The sequence below is a fragment of the Amphiura filiformis genome, chromosome 12 (assembly GCF_039555335.1).
Source record: "Amphiura filiformis chromosome 12, Afil_fr2py, whole genome shotgun sequence".
Classification (NCBI taxonomy): domain Eukaryota; kingdom Metazoa; phylum Echinodermata; class Ophiuroidea; order Amphilepidida; family Amphiuridae; genus Amphiura; species Amphiura filiformis.
Window position 1 is genome coordinate 9,311,350 of NC_092639.1, and position 21,476 is coordinate 9,332,825.

Genomic DNA, 21,476 nt, shown 5'->3' on the forward strand with positions numbered 1-21,476 from the left:
ATATTGTTACTAATGAAAATGGAGATTGTATGAGCTAGGAAACAACACGACCTCTTACTCCCCTCGGGGCTCGTGCATTATTAGACGCATCAACATCAGCGCGCGTGCATTATTTTGTCTAATTTCTCTACCAACAGGTAATACGCGTTCATTAACCTATAGGCTAAGTGTAATCAGAGTCGCAAACATACTGTTTAATGAAAATGGAGATTGTACAACACGACCTCGTATGCAGAAAGGTAACCAAAGAAACATCTTGGTGTACAGCAATATTTAAAACGGAAATCAGTTTTTGACATCATTTTACACTTTCGTTGAGTGACTGGACCAGGTTACAACACGTTGGCCCTGACGGGACTCGGCTGACCCACAAACGTTGCGTACGGAAATATTAAAGTGTAACGTGTTACATTTGATAAGTTTTGCATTTTAATAACGTTTTTGACACTACTGAAATATTGGTAAAATAGCATTGCGATATAGGCAATGAATCAGAACTTGCATTCGACATTTGAGAGTTTGATGATTGAAAGAACCAGGAAATACCTTCAGAATGCGCTTATGCATGTGAAAAATCCCCAAAATCACCTCATCTTTGAAATGCTTTTGTAATTTTTTTCTTCAATATCTGGCAAATAACATCATATCAAAAGTATTTCATACGTTTTATAGCCAACCGTCATGACCGTGTCAACAATGTGACGGTATGTAGCCCTTTTTGAAATTTGCTTCTTCGGACCAAATTTGACCGTATTGACGGTTTGCCGTCTGTTACCTCACCAATTAATGAGTAGCACAATTTGGCATCTTAATCGTAGAGTTGGCATCGCCTGGCATGACTGGCACTGACCAACGATATGTCGTCGATTTGTCGATGGTTGGACGTTGCCCTGTTTCCGTCTTAAATATTGTCTGGCGTCCTTGGCATGATTTTTTTCCGTAATACCTTATTATCGTCGCGTCCCAGACTGTCAACATAATAGTTTATGCAGTCTTGTTTTTTAATATAAAAATGATAATATAAACTAAATGGGTACTTCAAACGGAGAGCTATCAAGCTATCAGAAGCACTTGGAACGATACTGAAATAGTATAAAGGGCAAGATGTATTAATAATACATATTCAATTCACGAACATGATGAAAGAAGGTACTCAAAAGATGATACGCAAAAATAGTTAACAATATTGTCTCCGTCTATTGACATGGAACGATTACATGACGGTGATAAAAGCATTTCTACATCGGATTCAAAACGTTGCCGAAGCAAATGTCTAATTGAGAAACCTATGCGATGACATTGAATGTAAAACACACGTACACATACACACACAAATAGCTACTTCAAAGAGTAGAAAAACCTCTTAGTACCGTGAAAGAATTGTGAGAATCATATCTATCTAAATAAAACTTTTTTTCAGTTTTAATAAATACTTTTTTTTTCTATTTTTGAACTAGGTATTTGATATGTGGAAGCCTGTCTTCTGCTTTAATGCACGCATTTGGCAGTGGACTTCGGGTATATATATAAATGCGCATATATAAATGCGCACGTGACATCTACAAGTCGCCATACCGTGTTCAACGATGTAAGGTACCCGGATGTGCACAAATTCCACACGCAAAAGTATAGGCGAAAATGACAGGTTACAAGGAAAATTGGCTTCGCAAAATAGTGGCATTGATTGCAAAGGGCAAAATAATTTGACCCGAAACATAAACTCTTTATTTGGATTTTCCATTACGGAAAAAAAAAATTATGACGGAAAAGCTAGATATAGCTGATTTAAAAAGTTATATTTCATTATTTCCGTGCTAAATGGGCGTGGCAATTGGCCATATTGATGACGAAATGTGATTCTTACTGGCATTAAGGTCAGAACTGGGTAGCTGCCGATGATGTTATTTGATAATGTTTGCACGTAGGGAACTTAGGGGCTGTCATTTTCTTCGGAAGGAAGGGGTCATGGATTTATTTATTTGGGAGTCAAGATAAGTATTCCCCCCCCCCGTAGTGCCGCCAATGAACATAACTCTGACCCTAATTTTAACTCTAATTATAACGTAAATTGAAGAAACTATAACTTTAGCCCTTTTCGGCATAATGACCCTCTCAAACTAATAGGCTAGATGTCCCCGCCCGACCTCCTTAACTCTAACTTACTCATTCGCTCGCAAATGGACAAAAAAACAAATTCAAAATGTGTTTTAAGCACCTTTTGTGTCCCCCATGCTAAATCGGTAATCTGTACACCCTTTGTCACCCTTTGACGTACAATTTAGAGTATAAACACGTAGATGACTGTACATGATCTAATCATCCCGGCTGGAAGATGTTGAGGAAGACTCGTATACTATACATCACGCTCATACGTTATATGACAATTTGACGTACAATCACGTATGTGATGCATGGTTTGAGGTTTATTCAGCTAGTAAGTTAGATCCGTCATACACATTATTGTCATGGTATTATATTGTAATTGTATACGTCAATTTTGTTCAGTTTGATTCAACCGGCTTATAAAGTTTTACTTTACACGGAAGGGGAAAGTTAGCAAAAACAATTAATTTATGAGTGTAAAAGGGGAGGGGTGGTTTTGGGGGAAGGGGGGGCAAATAATATTTATAAAATTATAAGTAAGGCGAGAAAGAGAGAAACCCTGTTCTACGGGCGAACGGACCTTTCAAGTAGGGTCGGTCGGTCGGTTGGTTTTGTTTTTTAATTTTAAATAACCCAAAAATCACAAAAATCTGTAAATAAATTTCAATTTGAGAAAATACAAAAAAAAATTGTCCTGAAATTTCCGAAATTTGGGGTCGGCATTCATTTGTACAGGAAAAATTTGTTTCCCAATTTGTTCAAAATAGAACAGGGTTTTCGTTTTCGTCGCATAAATAAATAAATAAATAAATAAATAAATAAATAAATAAATAAATAAATAAATAAATAAACATTAGTTATGTTTGTACATGGGGGTGCTGTGCAATAATCATGATCCTTTGATATCCATGATTTATCCTTGCAAATTTATAGCATCGAACCTCCAGCCAATGTTCCTTGCCAGTGCTAGCCACGAAACAAGGTCACAACTGTAGCCACTCCTTCAATGATCGCCATTTCAGTGATTGACAGTGATGTAATGCAAATATGGCGCTGTCACGTGCGCATTTATAAAAGCGCATTTATATATACAACCGAAGTCTACTGTTTGGCATCAACCTATGTAGATTTTCTGGTGAACAGCTTGCTTTATTGTTATCACTTATGACTTTGCCATCCTTATACTTCAAGGTACATATTACCCATCAGGGTTCAATGTCAGAAACGAAAACAAAAAAACCTGTTCAACGGGCGGGCGGACTTGCCAAGAAGGGAATTAGAGTCGGTCGGTCGGGGTCTTTTTTATTTATTTGTTTTTTGAAGAGGCTAAATGACCCTAAATCACCGAACGATTGGTAGATCTGGTAAAAAAGCTTTTGCAAACATGCATAATTTATATTGACAATTGTGCGCATTTTTCCTTTCAAAAACTCTGTCAAAATTAATTCACTTCGGCCAAAAAACGGCTGCATATGGGTTGGTCGGGGCATGAACAGTGTTTTGTTTGTACAAAAATAGGTACCAATCATAAATCTAATCTAAATATCAATTTTGAACATATAATATTAGAGCAAAAATATATATAGTGGGCATCGCCAACCCCCTCACTCTCGACGTTTGACGGTCGGCCTTACAGAGGAGATCAGTTTAATACCATGGTCACGATTTTGTTAAAATGAGTGTTAAGGATCGTCCCATGATATTACACCCATATATCAAATGAGAGTTCTTGCATATTCATGAGGGCTGATCATTCGATCGACCGTCCCAGCAAACACACAAACGTTTTGAAAACGTTTTAAGCAAGTTATGTTTTGGGATTTGGTTTAGGTAAAAACGTTTTAATAACATTAAATGTCGGGTTATATTAAGGTCATGAAAACGTTTTAGAACATTTTGTATGAAAACACACTGCAACAATATTTCAAAAATGTTTTCAAAATATTCGCTTACACCTACCAATATTTTGGAGGTAAATTTGCGCGTTTTAACGCACCAAGAAGAAAATCTTTAGGGTGATGAAACTGCTCCTTGGTAGACGACGGTTCAACCTTGACTTTCCTTTATATCATTTAGCACACCTCACTGATATATCAAATCATATGTTGGATTATTGGTTTTCCTTTATATCATTTAGCACACCTCACCGATATATCAAATCATATGTTGGATTATTGATTTTCCTTTATATCATTTAGCACACCTCACCGATATATCAAATTATATGTTGGATTATTGATTTTCCTTTATACCATTTAGCACACCTCACCGATATATCAAATGATTTGTTATATCGACGCGGTGTGCTAAATATACAAAATAATATGAAATACCTCCAGGTGTAAAGTTGATGGGGGGGAACTCTTTTTGAGTCGCGTTCTATGTGTCAGCCCATGTTTTCAATTTGCTACTAACATTAAGGTTACATTAGACGACAACTAGAAGTACTCAAAGACATCACTAACAATGTAGAGAAGGATCTGAAATAAATTGACAGAGACGTCTCCTGTATGCTGCATAACACGTGTCAGTGTAAGGCCTTGCACCCAAATGTAAGAAAATGAATATAAGAAAATGACATAAAAACCTACAAGCATAGCCTATATGCGCTACATGATTATGCTCGTGATAGTATTGGCATGGAGTTGCTTCCTTTCCGTTTTCAATATTCCTTTTAGTCTTTCATTCAATCGTTCATAACAGAACACGCTCGAGCCTTACTATTCCGTTCTACTCAAACATTCTACTATTCTTTTGTACATATTTTGATCCTTTACAATATAATACTGATTTTATCAATTACACTTAGATTATCCTGGGATGTTAGCTTTACGTTAGTGCTTACATACGTTTGATAAACTTTGTAAAACGTTTCAAATTCCTGAAACGACCGCAGCTCTATACTTGGACGAAATGATAGGGTTGACTTTTATAAAATAAATTATCAATTTCCCAAACTTAAATATTTGAATGCACCTAATTATCACACCCACACATCCTGATTTCTACTTCATAGGCAAAGGCTACGTACTTTATTAGACGATGAGGTGTGATGAACAGTATAACACTTTCATTCCGTGTTCTCACATTTATAATAGTTCAACTCGTCTTTAAAATATTTCATTGATATTGATATGATAATCATAAAAGAAGTTTAATACAATAATTATATGGCATTGTCAACCTAACGTGTTTGACAAATTATACATCGAAAGACTCAGATGAACTTTATAATAACTATTATTCAGATTCTAATCCATGTCACGTGACAAATAAGTTAGAAATCTTCATCACCGAACATTTTGAAACTAATAGAAAATATTATGAATGTGTCAAGGCATGTCTTTTAGCATAAAATATCCATTTGATCAGCCAAAAAAAAGGTTATCTCTGGTCTCGCGGGAGATTACAATGTTATGCGTTATGCAGGGTTTTTACCTAGCTGGGGGTTTACACCCCCAGCTAGGTACTGTAATGCTATCCGATTTTTCTTTCTGGCAATTTTCTGGCACTCACTTGCTCTCAGACATGCTTTGACCGATTTTGACCTAACTTGGTCACAACCACCACACACTGTCACCATCCCTATATCTTCGTGTTAAAAATTGCCGTGATAGTACGATGAATCCTCACGTTTTTCAACAACTACGCATGGTGATTTTGTTCGAGATAGGCCGTGCGACTTAGGCTAAGCATACAATTTGAGATTTTGAGAGCCTGCCACACTGTTTCTATTCTATGTTTTACGATTTTCGCATGATCAATATATGGCTGGCCGTAACCGCCACAACGTGGAGCTGCTACGCGTAGCTTACTTTTCGCTTCGCGGAGCTAAATTGACCAATCATGATAGATCTTTTCATTACGCGGAGCCAGTGGATGCATCCTCGTCAGAGAAAACTCTTGCCAAAATTAATGTTTACTATGGGGATTTTAAATGAATCGATTGTAAATAAACCACGACCAGTTGTACAGGATCAATACCATTGTTTGATTAGTGTATAGTCAATGTTACCTTACATGCATGTGTCATGTGTGTGGCGTGTTTGTTTGTTTGTTTGTCTACTGTGTCAGGCCAGGATCACTGACACCCACGGTACTGATACCTTCATACTATCACGGTGATCATATTGTTGAATGTTGTTGACTTTAAAATAATCATGATGCAGTCATGTCTACAGTAGAACTCACCACGACCTTTGAAGGACTTAAACCCTATCAAAAGCTATTAAACCAAGATAACACTCAATGAAAACAGCTCAACTATGTTACATCAGATCTTCTCTGGTTAAATACACACTTCACTTGTGTCTGTTTTACCTGTGCAATGAGCAATGAGCTGGTATTATAGTTTCAGTTGGGTGAACGATTATAAAGCGAACGCAAGGTAACAATACTGTGGGCTTTTGTTTACGAAATGAGACAATAGTCTGCTTATTGTTAACCAGCGTTCTTGAAAATGAGAAGCTTAACGACTTAACACGGTTTAGAAATAATTTCTTCATATTTTTTGGTGTTATCTGTCGTTTACATATCCTTCCTAAAACACTCAAGTACCAATATTTCCAAACACCTAAATTAGCTAAAAATTTAGGACATGTTACAAAACTATATTTTCTAGAATTTCAGAGAATACTTTAAATATTGGCCGGTTATTTTTTTACACAGTGACGTCAACTAGGCAATGGTCTATACTTCTAACATACACTATTTGTAGAGGTCACGCGTCAATGGTGAGCGCACTGAGTATTGTGTATAGGAAAACGGACAGTAACTACAGTATGTATGGCCTACTACTAGTATATAAAGTAAATCCGAACTGGTTTGCAGTTTGCTGAAGGTCGAATTCCGCAGAGACACCGCGCAAGTTATACAAATTAGCTCCCGGCGATACACTGCAGATCGCAGAACTGTATGCATAGTTTACCACCACTCTGCCTAGCTATATAGTTATGTACAATACTGTATGAGTTTCTTATGAGTGCATGTCCATCTTAATAATAAGTCAGTTCGTACTTTTCGTAAACTACTTTTTGAATCATAACTTTCGTGACCGAGGATTTCTTGCAACTACGTGACGCTCGTCTGGCAAATTCTTAATGAATAAATTCGCTTCACGTAATGAGTAAGTCGTACTTATTTAGTCAGTTTTACCTCCGAGTAATGAAAAACTCTAACATGATCATGATTGGTCAATTTGGCTCCACGGAGCAAAAAAGTCAGCTACGCGTAGCAGCTCCACGTTGTGGCGGTTGCGGCCTACCATATCAGTATCCCATATGATATTTCTATTGCAAGAAAATTTTATTTGTTGTCAGGTTTTATCTTAAATACACTAACTGGAAATTAAATACACTAATTAGTGAGGACCGGTATTTTGCTGTGTTTATGCAATTTGTTAAAATTTTGATCATATTCAACTCTTTGAGAAAAAATTTATATAAAAGAATGCATGTAAAATCCAGCTGCAATACAATGTACATTATTGACACACTATCACTCTCTTTATCTACGGCAATAATAGAATATGATTTCAATCGAATTGAACACATTGCTCAGTTTTGAGTTTGTAGTTGACTACTAAGCGACCTAAGCGATCGATTGCTAGCCAATCAGATAGAACTCCTTTTCTTGCGTTCGGTGAAATACCAGTCGCCCGTCGCTCACCAACGGAGTATTAAATTTATATTTATCGTATAGGAAGTCGACACTGTGCACCACTGACCATGATCATACATGTCACATGGCACTTTAAGTTATCAAAGGTCACAGAGGAGTCAAATAGGCCAAAAATGTGAGTTCAGCTAAAAATGCTTCTTCTCCTACATACAATGTCCTACAATGACGTCACTTGCACATACGCATCGGCTATATCCAGTGCCCAAATTGTGTAAACAGAATTGAGGTCAAAGGTCATTAAGGGGGTATTTCCGGTATATAACCAAATACCTTCAAAATGCTTCTTCTGCCACAAATTACATAGCACAATAACGTCACTTGCACATAGGCATCGGCTATACCCAGTGCCTACAACTTGTACACAGAATAGGGGTCAAAGGTCATTAAAGGGTAAAATCTTACAATTGCATTATCTGGATATCTGTAAGGAGTATGGGGCTCAAACTCAGTGACAACAAATCTCATGACCAGGGGAACATTTTGCAGGGGTCAGGTCAAAGGTCATGCAGAGGTCAAATATTAGAAATATATTTTCTAGAGATCTGTAAGGGGTACGGGGCTCAAAGTCTGTGACAACAAACTTAATGACCTTGCAGGTGGCAGGTCAAAGGTTATCTGGGGTCAAATCTTAGAATTTCATTTTCTGGACATCTGTAAGAGGTACGGGGCTCAAACTCGATGACAACAAACCTCGTGACCCAGAAAACATTAAGGTCACAGGTCAGGTCAAATGTCCCAGCTAGGTTCGTGGTCTATGACCACCATTTGCCACTAGTTGTTGTTGTTACCTAGCTGGGGGTTTTCAACCCCGAGCTAGGTACTGTTTTGCTATCCGATTCTTACCTAGCCGGGACACCGGCTAGGTCTTGTGATGCTATCGGATCTTTCTTTCTTCTTCTGGCAACAAACTTCAAAATGCTTCTTCTCCTACATGTTACATCCTACAATGACGTCACTTGCACATATGCATTGGCTATATCCAGTGTCTATAGGATATTCACAAATTTGGGGTCAAAGGTCATTAAGGGGTCATTTCCGGTATAAAACCAAATATCTTCAAAATGCTTCTTCTCCTACATGTTACATCCTACAATGACGTCACTTGCACATGTGCATCGGCTATATCAATTGCCTATAAATTATTCACAGAATTCGGGTCAAAGGTCATTAAGGGGGTCATTTCCGGTCTGAAATTTAAAAATATTCAAAAAATCACTGTTTTTACAAATTACATAGCAGAGTGTTGTCATTAGCACACATGCATTGCTACCAACCAGGGTCTTTGGGGTGTCTACAGTTTTGGGGTCAAAGGTCATTAAAGGGTCACTTCCGGTGAAAAACCAAAAATCATCAAATAAGTTCTTTTTTTTTATCTCAAAACGTAACCAGACCAGAGTTGCATAAACTTCATATGCATTAGTGTTACCCGATGTGTGCACGGTATTTTTATTTTCTTGGTCAAAGGTCATTTAGACGTCATTTCCGGTTTTAAGCTAAATAAGTTCAAGAATTTTTATCTCCATAACTAAGAATAGTAGATTTTTTTAATTTAAACTGTAACAATGCATTTTCGTGGTGTATATGAGGTTTTTTTTGTATTGGGGTCAAAGGTCATTAAGGAGGTCAAAACGTCAAATTTGCAAAAAAAATGTTTAAAATTATGGAAAAGTAGCTGTATCTCAGCCTATGGAAGACGGATAAAGCCCCTACGTGCTACAGTGATGCACCATTAATGGTATGAGATGTCCATAAACTTTAAGACTGGCATTTCCGGCTCCGGCTAGGTCCAGATCTGTAACCAGATCTAGTTCTTCTTTCTTTCTTTCTTCTTTCTGGCAACAAACTTCAAAATGCTTCTCCTCCTACATGTTACACCCTACAATTACGTAACTTGCACATATGTATCGGCTATATCCAGTGCCCATAGTGTCTAAACAGAATTGGGGTCAAAGGTCATTAAGGGGGCATTTCCGGTATTTAACCAAATACCTTCAAAATGCTTCTTCTGCCACATATAATATAGTACAATGATGTCATTTGCATATATGCATCGGCTATACCACGCGCCTCTAACTTGCATACAGAATTGGGGTCAAAGGTCATTAAGGGGGTAACATCTTACAATTGCATTATCTGGACATCTGTAAGGGGTATGGGGCTCAAACTTGGTGACAACAAATCTCATGACCAGGGGAACATTTTGCAGGGGTCAGGTCAAAGGTCATACAGAGGTCAAATTTTAGAAGTGCATTTTCCAGACACCTGTAAGGGGTACGGGGCTCAAACTTGGTGACAACAAACTTGATAACCAGGGCAACATTTTTGGAACACTTTGCAGGGTCAGGTCAAAGGTTATTTGGGGTCAAATCTTATAATTTCATTTTCTGAATATCTGTAAGGGGTATGAGGCTCAAACTCAGTGACAATAAATCTCATGACCAGAGCAACATTTTGCAGGGGTCATGGCAAAGGTCATGCAGAGGTCAAATCTCAGAAACATATTTTCTGGACATCTATAAAGAGTACAGGGCTCAAACTCTGTGACAACAAAGTTGATGACAGGGGAACATATTTGGAACATTTTGCAGGGGTCAGGTCAAAGGTCATCTGGGATCAAATCGTAAAATTGCATTTTCTGGACATCTGTAAGGAGTACGGGACTCAAACACAGTGACAACAGACCTCATGACCAGGGGAACATTTTTGGACCATTTTGTAGGGGTCAGATACCTCCACAACACCAACACGCCCAGCTAGGTTTGTGGTCTATGACCACCATTTGCCACTAGTTGTTGTTGTTTTTTGTTGTTGCTGCTGTTGTTTTGTTTTGGTGTTGTTGTTGTTCCTTTTTTTTTTTTTTTTTTTTTTTTTTTTTTTTTTTTTTTTTGCTTTTTTAACTGTGTTTCTTTTTTTGTTTTATTCAATTACTTTCAGACTTTGATGATTTTGCTGGATAATATAATATAAAATATCAAAATACAACTAATAATCAGCATGATCTCACCACACATCCTGATATGATTCCTACTCCATAGGCAAAGCTGCACACGTTATTGGTCGATGAAGTGTGACGAACAGTATAATAAGGATAATGAACTGAGTGCAATGCATTCGTCAAAATAATCGCACGCGCCGTGGAGTTATTACATTTAGCTCGAGAGCCGATAGGCTCGAGAGCTAAATGCAATAACTCCATGGCAAGTGCAATTATCTTGACGAATGCATTTGCACGAGTACATTATCCGTCATACACTTTGAGTGTATTAAAACAATAGGCAATATTAATTGCTGCATTCATTATATTAGTTTTAATATTAGGGAAAATATCTTACATTTAAAAAACACCGTCAGGCCATGCCATTGACCAGCTAGGTAGCATTTAACTGGTAAAGAAAATCAATCCCTGTATAAGCTAGCTATCAATGGTATCGATTGCGCCATACGTCATACTTTAGTAACTTATTCACGCATGGTTTGTAACCAATTGACTTTATGTTGTGATCATTTAATATCGTGGTTTCGAACACAGAGAGCACTGAACCAATTCACCTGGAAACGATCAATTTAGATGTCCGACTAGTACTACGGTGAATTGAGATGAGAAAAAAACATATCAACTGGACTTTATAGCTCTATAATTTGAACTTTAAAATCTACTTATATTAAAACAAACGACATTGGGATTTTACAATTTGTTCAGTATTATAAAGCATGATCATGATATTATACGCTAGTGTGTGTTTCCCGGGCCCGGCCATGTTATTTTAGATATAGGCCTACATGTATTTCATTTGTAAAATGCTGAATATTTTGCAATGGTGTCATCTTGTATAATTATGATCCACCTGTTTTTGTTTTTTTTAATTAATAGAAGCTCGATTATTCTCATTTGATGTTTGATTTATTTGAGGTCATTAATCATAATTTATGACAATGATAATTGCAAAATAGAACACCGTTTGTAACTATACCATTTTAACACCACAGAATGTATATTCGTACTTTTTTGATGGTATATATATCAAACAGACAATTATATAGTTATGTGACCTCCGTGTCGAAAGCGCCACCTAACTCTACTATATAATTATGTGAAAGTAGTATTTCTAGTATTTGAGCGTGCACGTATTATCTAGAATCTATTGTTTAGCGTGCGGGTTTTAGATAATGCATTGTTTAGCGTGCAGGTTTATATAATTTGGGCTATGAAGGGTAGTTCGCAAAAATAATGCACGGGAGAAGAATACATAACGATGAATAGAAACGGGCACTAGAAGTGTATGTTCAGGTACCAATCAGTCTTTTCTTACATTTCTAGACTCTTTTCTTTATTATCACGATTATATTTGATTGCTCGAAATTAATCATCAATATAGTAGGATTTTGATCATATATGCATTGAATGAAAGACCCAGCCGAGCTTCAGGATAACTATGCATTATATTCCGATTCTAATCAAGCCATGTCGCATATAATTTAGAAATTACACTGTATGAATCTCCATCAAACAACATTTGAAACTACTGTCTGTTCAATTAGCTTAGATTCTTGAATTTTTAAGATATTTGAAAAATTAAAAAATTGTGGTCAAAGTCATCAAAGAAAAGTGTTAGCACAGCCTTAGACCTAACGTAATTTATACTTTTCAAATTCTAAAGTTCAATTTAAAACCCCATTTCTTTTCAATTTTGGTCTTTTCCCGCGATATTTTTATAAAAAGCCGTAGAACGTCGGGTACCATAAACTTTTTGGAATCAATCCATTTAGAGCAATGGGGACGAATGTCACAATGCGCAAAGATTGGTTTATTCGACCATCCGCATCAGGAAGTATTGTCCAGCAAAATATTTGCCAGTATGCCTAATTTGTGTTGAAACCCTACTGTCGAAACATTACGTTATTATTTATGGGAACTAAGGTTTTCTAAAATAGGCCCAGCTTATATAAATACATTCCTTGTGTATTTATTTATTTATTTATTTATTTATTTATTTGTTTATTTATTTATTTATTTATTTATTTATTTATTTATTTATTTATTTATTTATTTATTTATTTATTTATTTATTGTGCGAATGGGTCTGAGAATGGGTCTGAGAAGGTGTAGGCCTATAGGCCTATTATAAAACTACACATTTATTTTCAATTTGTTATTTCGTTTTGTTTGTTGAATACAAACTGAAAAAACTGTGAAACAAAAGAACTTTTATACAAGAAAATATTATTTAAAACAATCAGGTTACAGTTACAGAAAATATTTCTTACAAAGTTACTGTATCTGAAAATGTCAAGCGAATGCTGATATTCTTGGGAAGGAATGGTGGTATTAAACAAAACTCAATTTACATTGTAAACCAGTTGAAATGAGAACGAAATCCATAATTTTAATGTCCTTGTTTAGGAAAAAATAATGCTCAGAATAATGTTATGCATAAAACGTACTCGCGCCATATAATTTCGTGTAACAAAAACCGGTGGACCATGCATCATCACCTATAGAACCTATCCAATAACCGGAACGGTATAACAATTGAAATGGCAGGACAGATTGGTGGACAGACTGTTTTGCTAAATTGGATAGGGTCTATGCCCTAAGTTGAGAATGGACCGTCCCACTCAATTTGTAAAAAAGGTCGCGAACCCTTTCGGTGGACCCAAGTAACTGCCCAAAATGAGGCAAAATTGAAAAGAAATGGGGTTTTAAATTGAACTTGGGAATTTGAAAAGTATAAATCACGTTAGGTCTAAGGCTGTACTAACACTTTTCTTTGATGACTTTGGCCACAAGTTTTTATTTTTTCAAATATCTTAAAAATTCAAGAATCTAAGCTAATTGAACAGACAGTAATAGTAAATGTATGTGTCAATGCGTGATGGAATGCTTGTCTTTTCGATAAAAATATCCATTTGATCAAAGACCCTGAAAATTATAAACCCTGCGATTTGATCAATTATACCTACATATGATCTTTCAGTAATCAAGCTGCATTAGTGTGTTGTGTAATCAGAGCCGTAGACATATTGTTATTAATTAAAATGGAGATTGTAACAGCTAGGAAACAACACGACCTCTTACGTATGCAGAGAGGTAACCAAACAAACATCTTGGTTTATACATGTAGCAATCTTGGTTTTGACATCATTTTACACCTTCGTGGAGTGAGAAAGCAAGATCAAGTGTCTTGACCAAGGGTACAACACGTTGGCCCTGACGGGGCTCGAACCCGCAAACGTTTACGTTTGCGTTCTGAATAAGGTGTAACGTGTTTGATAAGTTTTGCATTTTGAATAACGTTTTTGACACTACTGAAATATTGGTAAAATAGCATTGCGATATAGGCAATGAATCTCAACATGCATGCGACATTTGAGAGTTAGATGATTGAAAGAACCAGAAAATACCTTCAAAATGCGCTTATGCATGTGAAAAATTACCTCATCTTTGAAGTGCTTTTACACATTTTTTTCCTTCAAAATAAAAATTCATATCAAAAGTATTTCATACGTTTTCTAGACAATCATGTCAACAATGTGACGGTAGTTGTTTTTAAGGTATGTAGCCCTTTTTGAAATTTGCTTCTTCGGACCAAATTTTACCGTATTGGCGGTTTGCCGTCAGTTGCCCCACTAATGGTTAGCACAATTGGCGCCTTAATCGTATAGCGTTGGCATGGCTGGACGTTGTCCCGTTTCCGTCTAAATCTATTTACATTTGTCTGGCGTCCTCGACATGATTTTTAACGGCATTCCGTCAATGCCTTATTTTCGTCGCGTCCCAGACTGTCAACAGATGTAAATTAACGCATATTTTTCTTCATATAAAAATGATTATATAAACTAAAGGGGTACTACAAACGCAGACCTATCAAGCTATCAGAAGCACTTGGAACGATACTGAAATAGTATAAAGGGCAAAATGTATTAATAATACAGAAGACATACGGAATTCGATCACGAAAGTACCCAAAAGATGATAGGCCTACGCAAAAAAAAAAACATTTGTCAATTGCCTCTATCTATTGACATGAAACGATTACTTGGCAGAGATAAAGGCATTTCTACATCGGACTCACGTACTCAAAAACGTTGCTGAAGCAAATGTATAATGGAGTCTGGCCCTGTGCGATGGCATTGAATGTAAAATACGCGTTTATACACACCCCAACACATAAGAGCTACAAAGAGTTCATACAAAAAACCTCTTGTGAGTACCGTGAAAGTATAATCTTGTAAGAATCATTTCTGTCTAAATAAAACTTAATTTTCTGTTGATATTCTTTGTTTTTTTGCCCCAAGTATGCCTATTTGATATGAAGAGGCCTATATCTTCTGTGCACGCACTTGGCGTCCACTTTTGTAGACTTTCTGGTGAACACCATTCGAGAACACCGCGCTATGGTTTTATTAAGATGGTGTTCTGTATTTTGAGAATTCACCACCCTGGGGTTACACACAAATATTACACAGCCCCTGAGGTACTACCCCGTACGCCTACATACAGTCTTATGAATATCGAGAATGAATCGTATGAATTAAGCGTCGTTTTATTACAAATATCACAAATACAGTTCATTAACAGTGGACTTCGGTTGTATATATAAATGCGCATATATAAATGCGCACGTGACATCTACAAGTCGCCATACCGTATTAAACGATATAAGGTACCCGGATGTACATAAACTCCCCGTGCAAAAGTATAGGGGAAAATGCAAAATAGTGGCATTGATTGCAAAGGGTAAAATAACTTGACCCGAAAGATAAACTCTTTATTAACGTTTTCCATCACGGAAAAAAAAAATTAACTACGGAAAAGCTAGATATAGCTGATTTACAAACTTATATTTCATAATTTCCGTGCAAAATGGGCGTGCCAATTGGCCATATCTATGACGTAGTGCTGGTTTCATACTATCATGCTGCTTGCCGCCGAGCGGCGTGACACACGCGCATTGTAGACAAACAGACACAATCAAGACTTGTGAATGGCTGATAAGTCATGCCTCTTGTCGCAACGGCATGAAAGTATGAAAGGGGACATGATTGGCTTTAAGGTCAGAACTGTGCAGGCGGCGGATGACGTCATGATCGAGCCGGCAACTTGTGAAACCGCCCGGTCGTATGGCATTTTCCAATATAGTCGGTTAATTTTGTGGGGTTCATTATCGAACCCCAACGGTTTTAGCTTGTATTTATATTATTTATCAACATAGGCCTATTTGTTTGTGATATTTCAAGCGTTTTAAAATTTCAAAATAATCCCATTCAATTACACGGTTGACGATGAAAATTTACTGAATTTAGATAATGCAATGCGGCCACCACCTGGAATAGGAACTGTGGTCGCAATTTCAGTGATTGACAGTGAGGTAACACGAACATGGCACTGGCCATCTGGTCACGTGCGCATTTATATATGCGCATTTATATATACAACCGAAGTCCACTGATTAATGTAAACTCAGAATGAAGTAAAATATACTCCGATCATGTTAAAATCGGACAAAGATTTAAGGCGAAATATCATAAACTTGCACAGAGGGCAAATATTCAAAATGCTCCGATTCCTCAAAAGAGATTAATTAAATCAATTACCAAAAAAATTAATCAATTTGTATCCTCTATTGCCCTTCAATATCATTAGGTATATAATTGTACACTTGGCTGTGATAAATTTACCACCATCACATTATCTAATATTCATTGATAAATGAAATCATCGCGAACTTTAAAGAGGCTAGAACAGCACCTCATTCATTGAGAATGTGGCACATTGATAATTATATCTTTGTGTGTAAAACGAACCTTTTCAAGCTTTTATTGTAAGACGTGCATAACGTATCTAGAAACGTGTGCAAATTGACGTCTAATTGGTCATGTACGTGTTTTGAGTGCATTCCTGTGTAACTAGTCTGCAGTGTCGTATTGCATTTAATAATGCCCATTACATTCATGAACTGAACAGAGAAACACACAAACACCAATAACATTCAGCAATCGAATTTCTTACTAGTATGCGGAACTTTTGAAATACATGTACTTTAAAGTGACGCATGGACCCACGATCTGGCGTTTTCATTCCACGAGGTGTAAAATCTGCGATTTTATTCCGATTATTTTGTGTGTGATTACCCCTACCCCACCCACACAAAAATACAAAGGCGCGATGAATTATTGAGATAATTTAGTGCACATTAGTCACCCGTGACAGTGAATAATTAGAATGCTAAAATGATTTAAACATGAAACAATGTTGATATTTTTATCTCCTGTATCAGAAAACATTATCAATGCGACATAGTAATAATCTTCTTTTATGATGCATAATAAAATTCAAGCCATAAAATATATGAACTTAAGGGAACTTAATGAAGAGAAGAAGTTTAACAAGGAATGTGAGAAAAGACAAAATGGTGCCAAAATATTATCTTCAGAAAGTGCTCAACTTAGTTGTCCACTCTGAAGTACAAAGTGACAACACGCGCGTAAACAGCGCGCAGTGCTGCGTCTCTGCTGAGGTATGCGTGCCTTCAAAGTCGGCACAATGTGTGCGTCCGTGTCGGTACTTTGTACTTCAGAGTAGACTGACTGTAGGTAAGGAGCAATGTACATTCAAATTAAAGATGGATTCGTTCATTTTCACCACATTTTTATTGACTTCCGACAAATTTGTTTCGAGGAGGTAGTTATTATAGCTACCTCTTCTCGTCAGAAAAAACCGCTAATATAATAAGTGGAAGAGAATGTTCCTTTAATTAATTTTGACGGATTCATGAAACATGTATGAATGTTCCATCATAAACGAATGTTCTTTTCATTTTGTTGATCTACAGATAATCGAAATTGATAACCCATCGTCCATTAATTCATTTTCATCGGTTAGTGATCAGTCTGTATGATATCCTGTGGGAATATTGCAGTGCATTAGCTCCACTCGTGACGAAGATACATTATAGCAAAGTCTAATTTAATAATTTGTGGCCGTTTTAGAATATTTATTAATCCTGTTTTCCAGGATGTCATATTCCATTTCACTTTATATCATAATCCTTTTAATAAAGCTACCATACTAACTTTAATATCATCCAGTGTTATCACATTAATTTGAAAAAGGTTTGGTTACAGTACAAACTTTATGCAAATAAGGGAGCAATGAAATATATAAATCATGTTCATAACAAAGATCGTGCTTTCTCTTTAAACACTTCGAGGGTTCAGAATTAGAAAGCCTTAACTCACCTTTTGGCCATTTTGAGATTTTGGTTCCATAATGATCACCAGCACCCACAAATTCTTCCAGTCATAAAACTTTAACCCAATCAAACGTCATATTGCAGATTTTTTAGATCTCTGTTTCAGAAACTCATCAAATAATTATGTGAGATAGTTGGAGAAAAACTTGGAGGAAAACCAACTGGCAACTCCAAGATCAACGCTGGAACTACTTCTAGCATCGGTTGCCAATAGCAGTCACTACACATTAAGTGTTGATAAAGACAACAGGTGTTGTTGAAACGTACACAAGTGTGAATATTCTGGATCAGATACAAAGAACTTTGTTAACCAGTTTACTATACCGATCCTGATGAATCTGTTCAAACACTTACATTGTTAGTTATAAAAATATTAAAACTTGTTTTTCTCTCAATGGCATTTGTTGAGTTAAGGCTTTTTGGTTCTCAACCCTCGATTTGCATATCTAAAGGAACAACATTATTTTAACGAAAAAGCGTACAATACTGCTTTTATTCATTATTGGAGGTGAGTAAATAAACTATACTTGTCCTTCAATATAACATCAGGACAACAACACTCATCCTTATCAGCCATTGCAGACTTTCATGACAATGTACAATGTACAATAAAAGACTCAACCAAGTTGCATAATTCAGTATAGACGAATCCAATTTCACGCATTCCTTTACCTCAATGGCTGCCAAAGTTGGGTCCCCGTCGGCTCAATCTCACCTAAAATGTGAAATAATGCAGCCTTGGAGGGTATTTTAAACTGCATTCTATCACCCGTGTTACACGTAGACAAAAGAATGATGACAGTTTACAACACAAAAGAATCTAACATCGATTTTTAAGCGGCTTTTTGGTGTTGCGGGGACCCAAAGATGGCCGACCAAATCCTGACCATGACTGGGCTCGTTGGATTCGTCTATAATCAGATTCTAAGCCGTATTCAGACGGGCTTGAAAATTTAAAGTGTCGCCCCCTCGAGCTGTCATCACCCAAGCACGTCACTCTAAATATCCAAACCCACGAATTATCCCTCGAATATTACGACACCTTACAATCTTAGCCTTCGTCTAAAAACGGCTTATCGTAATAACGTGTCAACGATCGCCATGTTCAGGTGAATGTGTGATAGCGGAATGCATGTCTTTTAGGATAAAAAAATGCATTTTATACTACGGCTGAACAGAACCATGAACAAGAGAGAAGTATTATTAATAGGGCTAGAACATGTAGAGAGAAAGACGACCTCTTCATACGGAGAAAAAGTGAATGAAGCAAACATTCGTGAAAGCCAGCTTTCTCACTTCAATGGATGTTAATGTTGTTGTTCTGAAGTAATATTGAAGGACAAGGTATATTTTATTTCCTCGCCCAATACTCGATGGACGATGTGTTATTTTTCAGATTGTCTGTAGATCAGCAAAATGAACAGATCATTAAAGGCCCATTCAGTGATCCCAGCGTAAGACGTAAAAAATATTAAAATTGTTTATGAATTGCTTAAAAGGGAAGGATAAGTCATTCAATTATTGTCATTTGGTATTCCGAAATGAAACATTTGGCAAAAAAACAAAGAAAACAGCAGTATTGACGAAGTTGAAGTCGCAAATACATGTAGCTAATTTATAATATACTGTCATTGATCAATTTATAAATTACAGATTCATATAAATGTCTTTTTGTCTTAAGTAGGCCTACACGGCTTTCAGCAGGCTATGTTAGCACATCTATGACAATGACAAAGGTACCAAAATCTGAATTTTGATGATTTTTACGATCATCCGGATGAGCAAACACTAAATATCTAAATGGACCTTTAAAGCCATAGTGTAACATTTGCTGAAGAGGACGCCCTCAATATTTTTCCAAATTCACACGATTATAATTACACGATAGTAAACTAATACAACCTGCAAAAATCAAGGCTTTGTTTTTTATATCTCATGCCCGAAAAAAGAGCTTTTATTCATTTCGTTGCAAATAAAACAAGACAATACTAGTACAAGCAAAAAATAGAATACTAGCACAGAATACAGACAACATCTTAGTCAATTTTCCAATTCAAGGTTTATCAATACAATGTACATTTTATGAAGTGAGACCAAGACCAACATCACGAGGGTTCAGAACCAGAAATCCGTAACTCACTATGACCAGCTTTCACAAAATGAGCATAAAGTTGGCTCCTTGCTTTGGCCTTCAAAAATCAATATTTCCTCCGCAATGTCTTTTGTTTTCTATTGAATTTTGTCATGATTAATGAACTTTATCTTCTATAGTGCCCTGGCGACTTTATGCTCATTTTGTGGGAGCAGGTGATTGTGAGTTGAGGCTTTCTGGCTCTCAACCCTCGACTGATAGAATCGATGGGCCATTCTAGCCAGAGTCCATCACCCCCACTGAGGACGCAAGCCCGACCCCCACAATAGCACAATTTCAAGGAGCTAAATCATGTATGAGAAATGAAAAACAAATAAATCAATTAAGATTTTCTGCAGATCAACAAAATGAAAACATTTGCTGAGGAGGACCCCCTCAATGTTTTTTCAAAATTCTGTTTTTACACGATGGCAATGTACTTTAGTAAATTAATATAACCTGCAAACATCAAGGCTTTAGGTGTTAGGATTTGGGACAAAATCTCAAGATTTTGAATAAAACAACTGAACGAGACGTTTTAATAATTATTGTGATCAAAATATCAGTCGAACGCGTACGCGATACCCATATAACACTGAACATATACGACGTGTGGGACGCTCATAATGCATCAAATGAACCGACCCGAGTCACGATCGACGGAGTGGCTCGCATTGGCGACATATGCGCTGGTATTCGATTTTCTTTGTATTGCCTCATCTGTTTGGGCCAAAATAAAAAGATAACATATCTGACAATGATAACTAACACTTAATGAAAAATAATTATGTAAACAAATTCAAAATAAACTTCCTCAGTAATGTAATTTACCCAAAACTGTCTAACAGTGAGTAGAATTATGGATTCGTCTATATCTAATCCAAGATGACAAGAAGATGATTTTATGACGGACCATTGATGCTTTTTTCAGTAATCCGCTTCAGTTATTCCTTTGAATGTTTAGGCTTGATGAACATTAATGAAGAATACCTTTTTATAATATTTTTTTTAATGTCATGAAAACTACCTTATGACGCTATACTGCCGTTATTAAAAAGATGGATGATTGGATATAAACATTGGCAAATAAATGGTTTCATATTATAATAATGTCATGGCATTCTCTCTGTTCATCACATATCATGGATTTCAATACCATATTGAAGTGTACATCTGTCGTGATATTCATTTACCCTTTAAAAGACATTTTTGACAGTTAACATTCTTCGCCATCGTAATTTCTGGGTCTCAAATGGTACGTTCAATACACCTAGTTCTTTATGACATAGTTTTCAAAGATAAAAAGATAA

The 21,476-nt window shown here is 36.4% G+C and overlaps 1 long non-coding RNA gene across 2 annotated transcripts in view; it reads right to left on the reverse strand.

The window, feature by feature from the left end:
- Positions 1-21,476, reverse strand: part of LOC140165311 (uncharacterized) — a 78,403-nt gene that overhangs the window by 17,771 nt on the left and 39,156 nt on the right. The gene's annotated exons all lie outside the window — the stretch shown is intronic.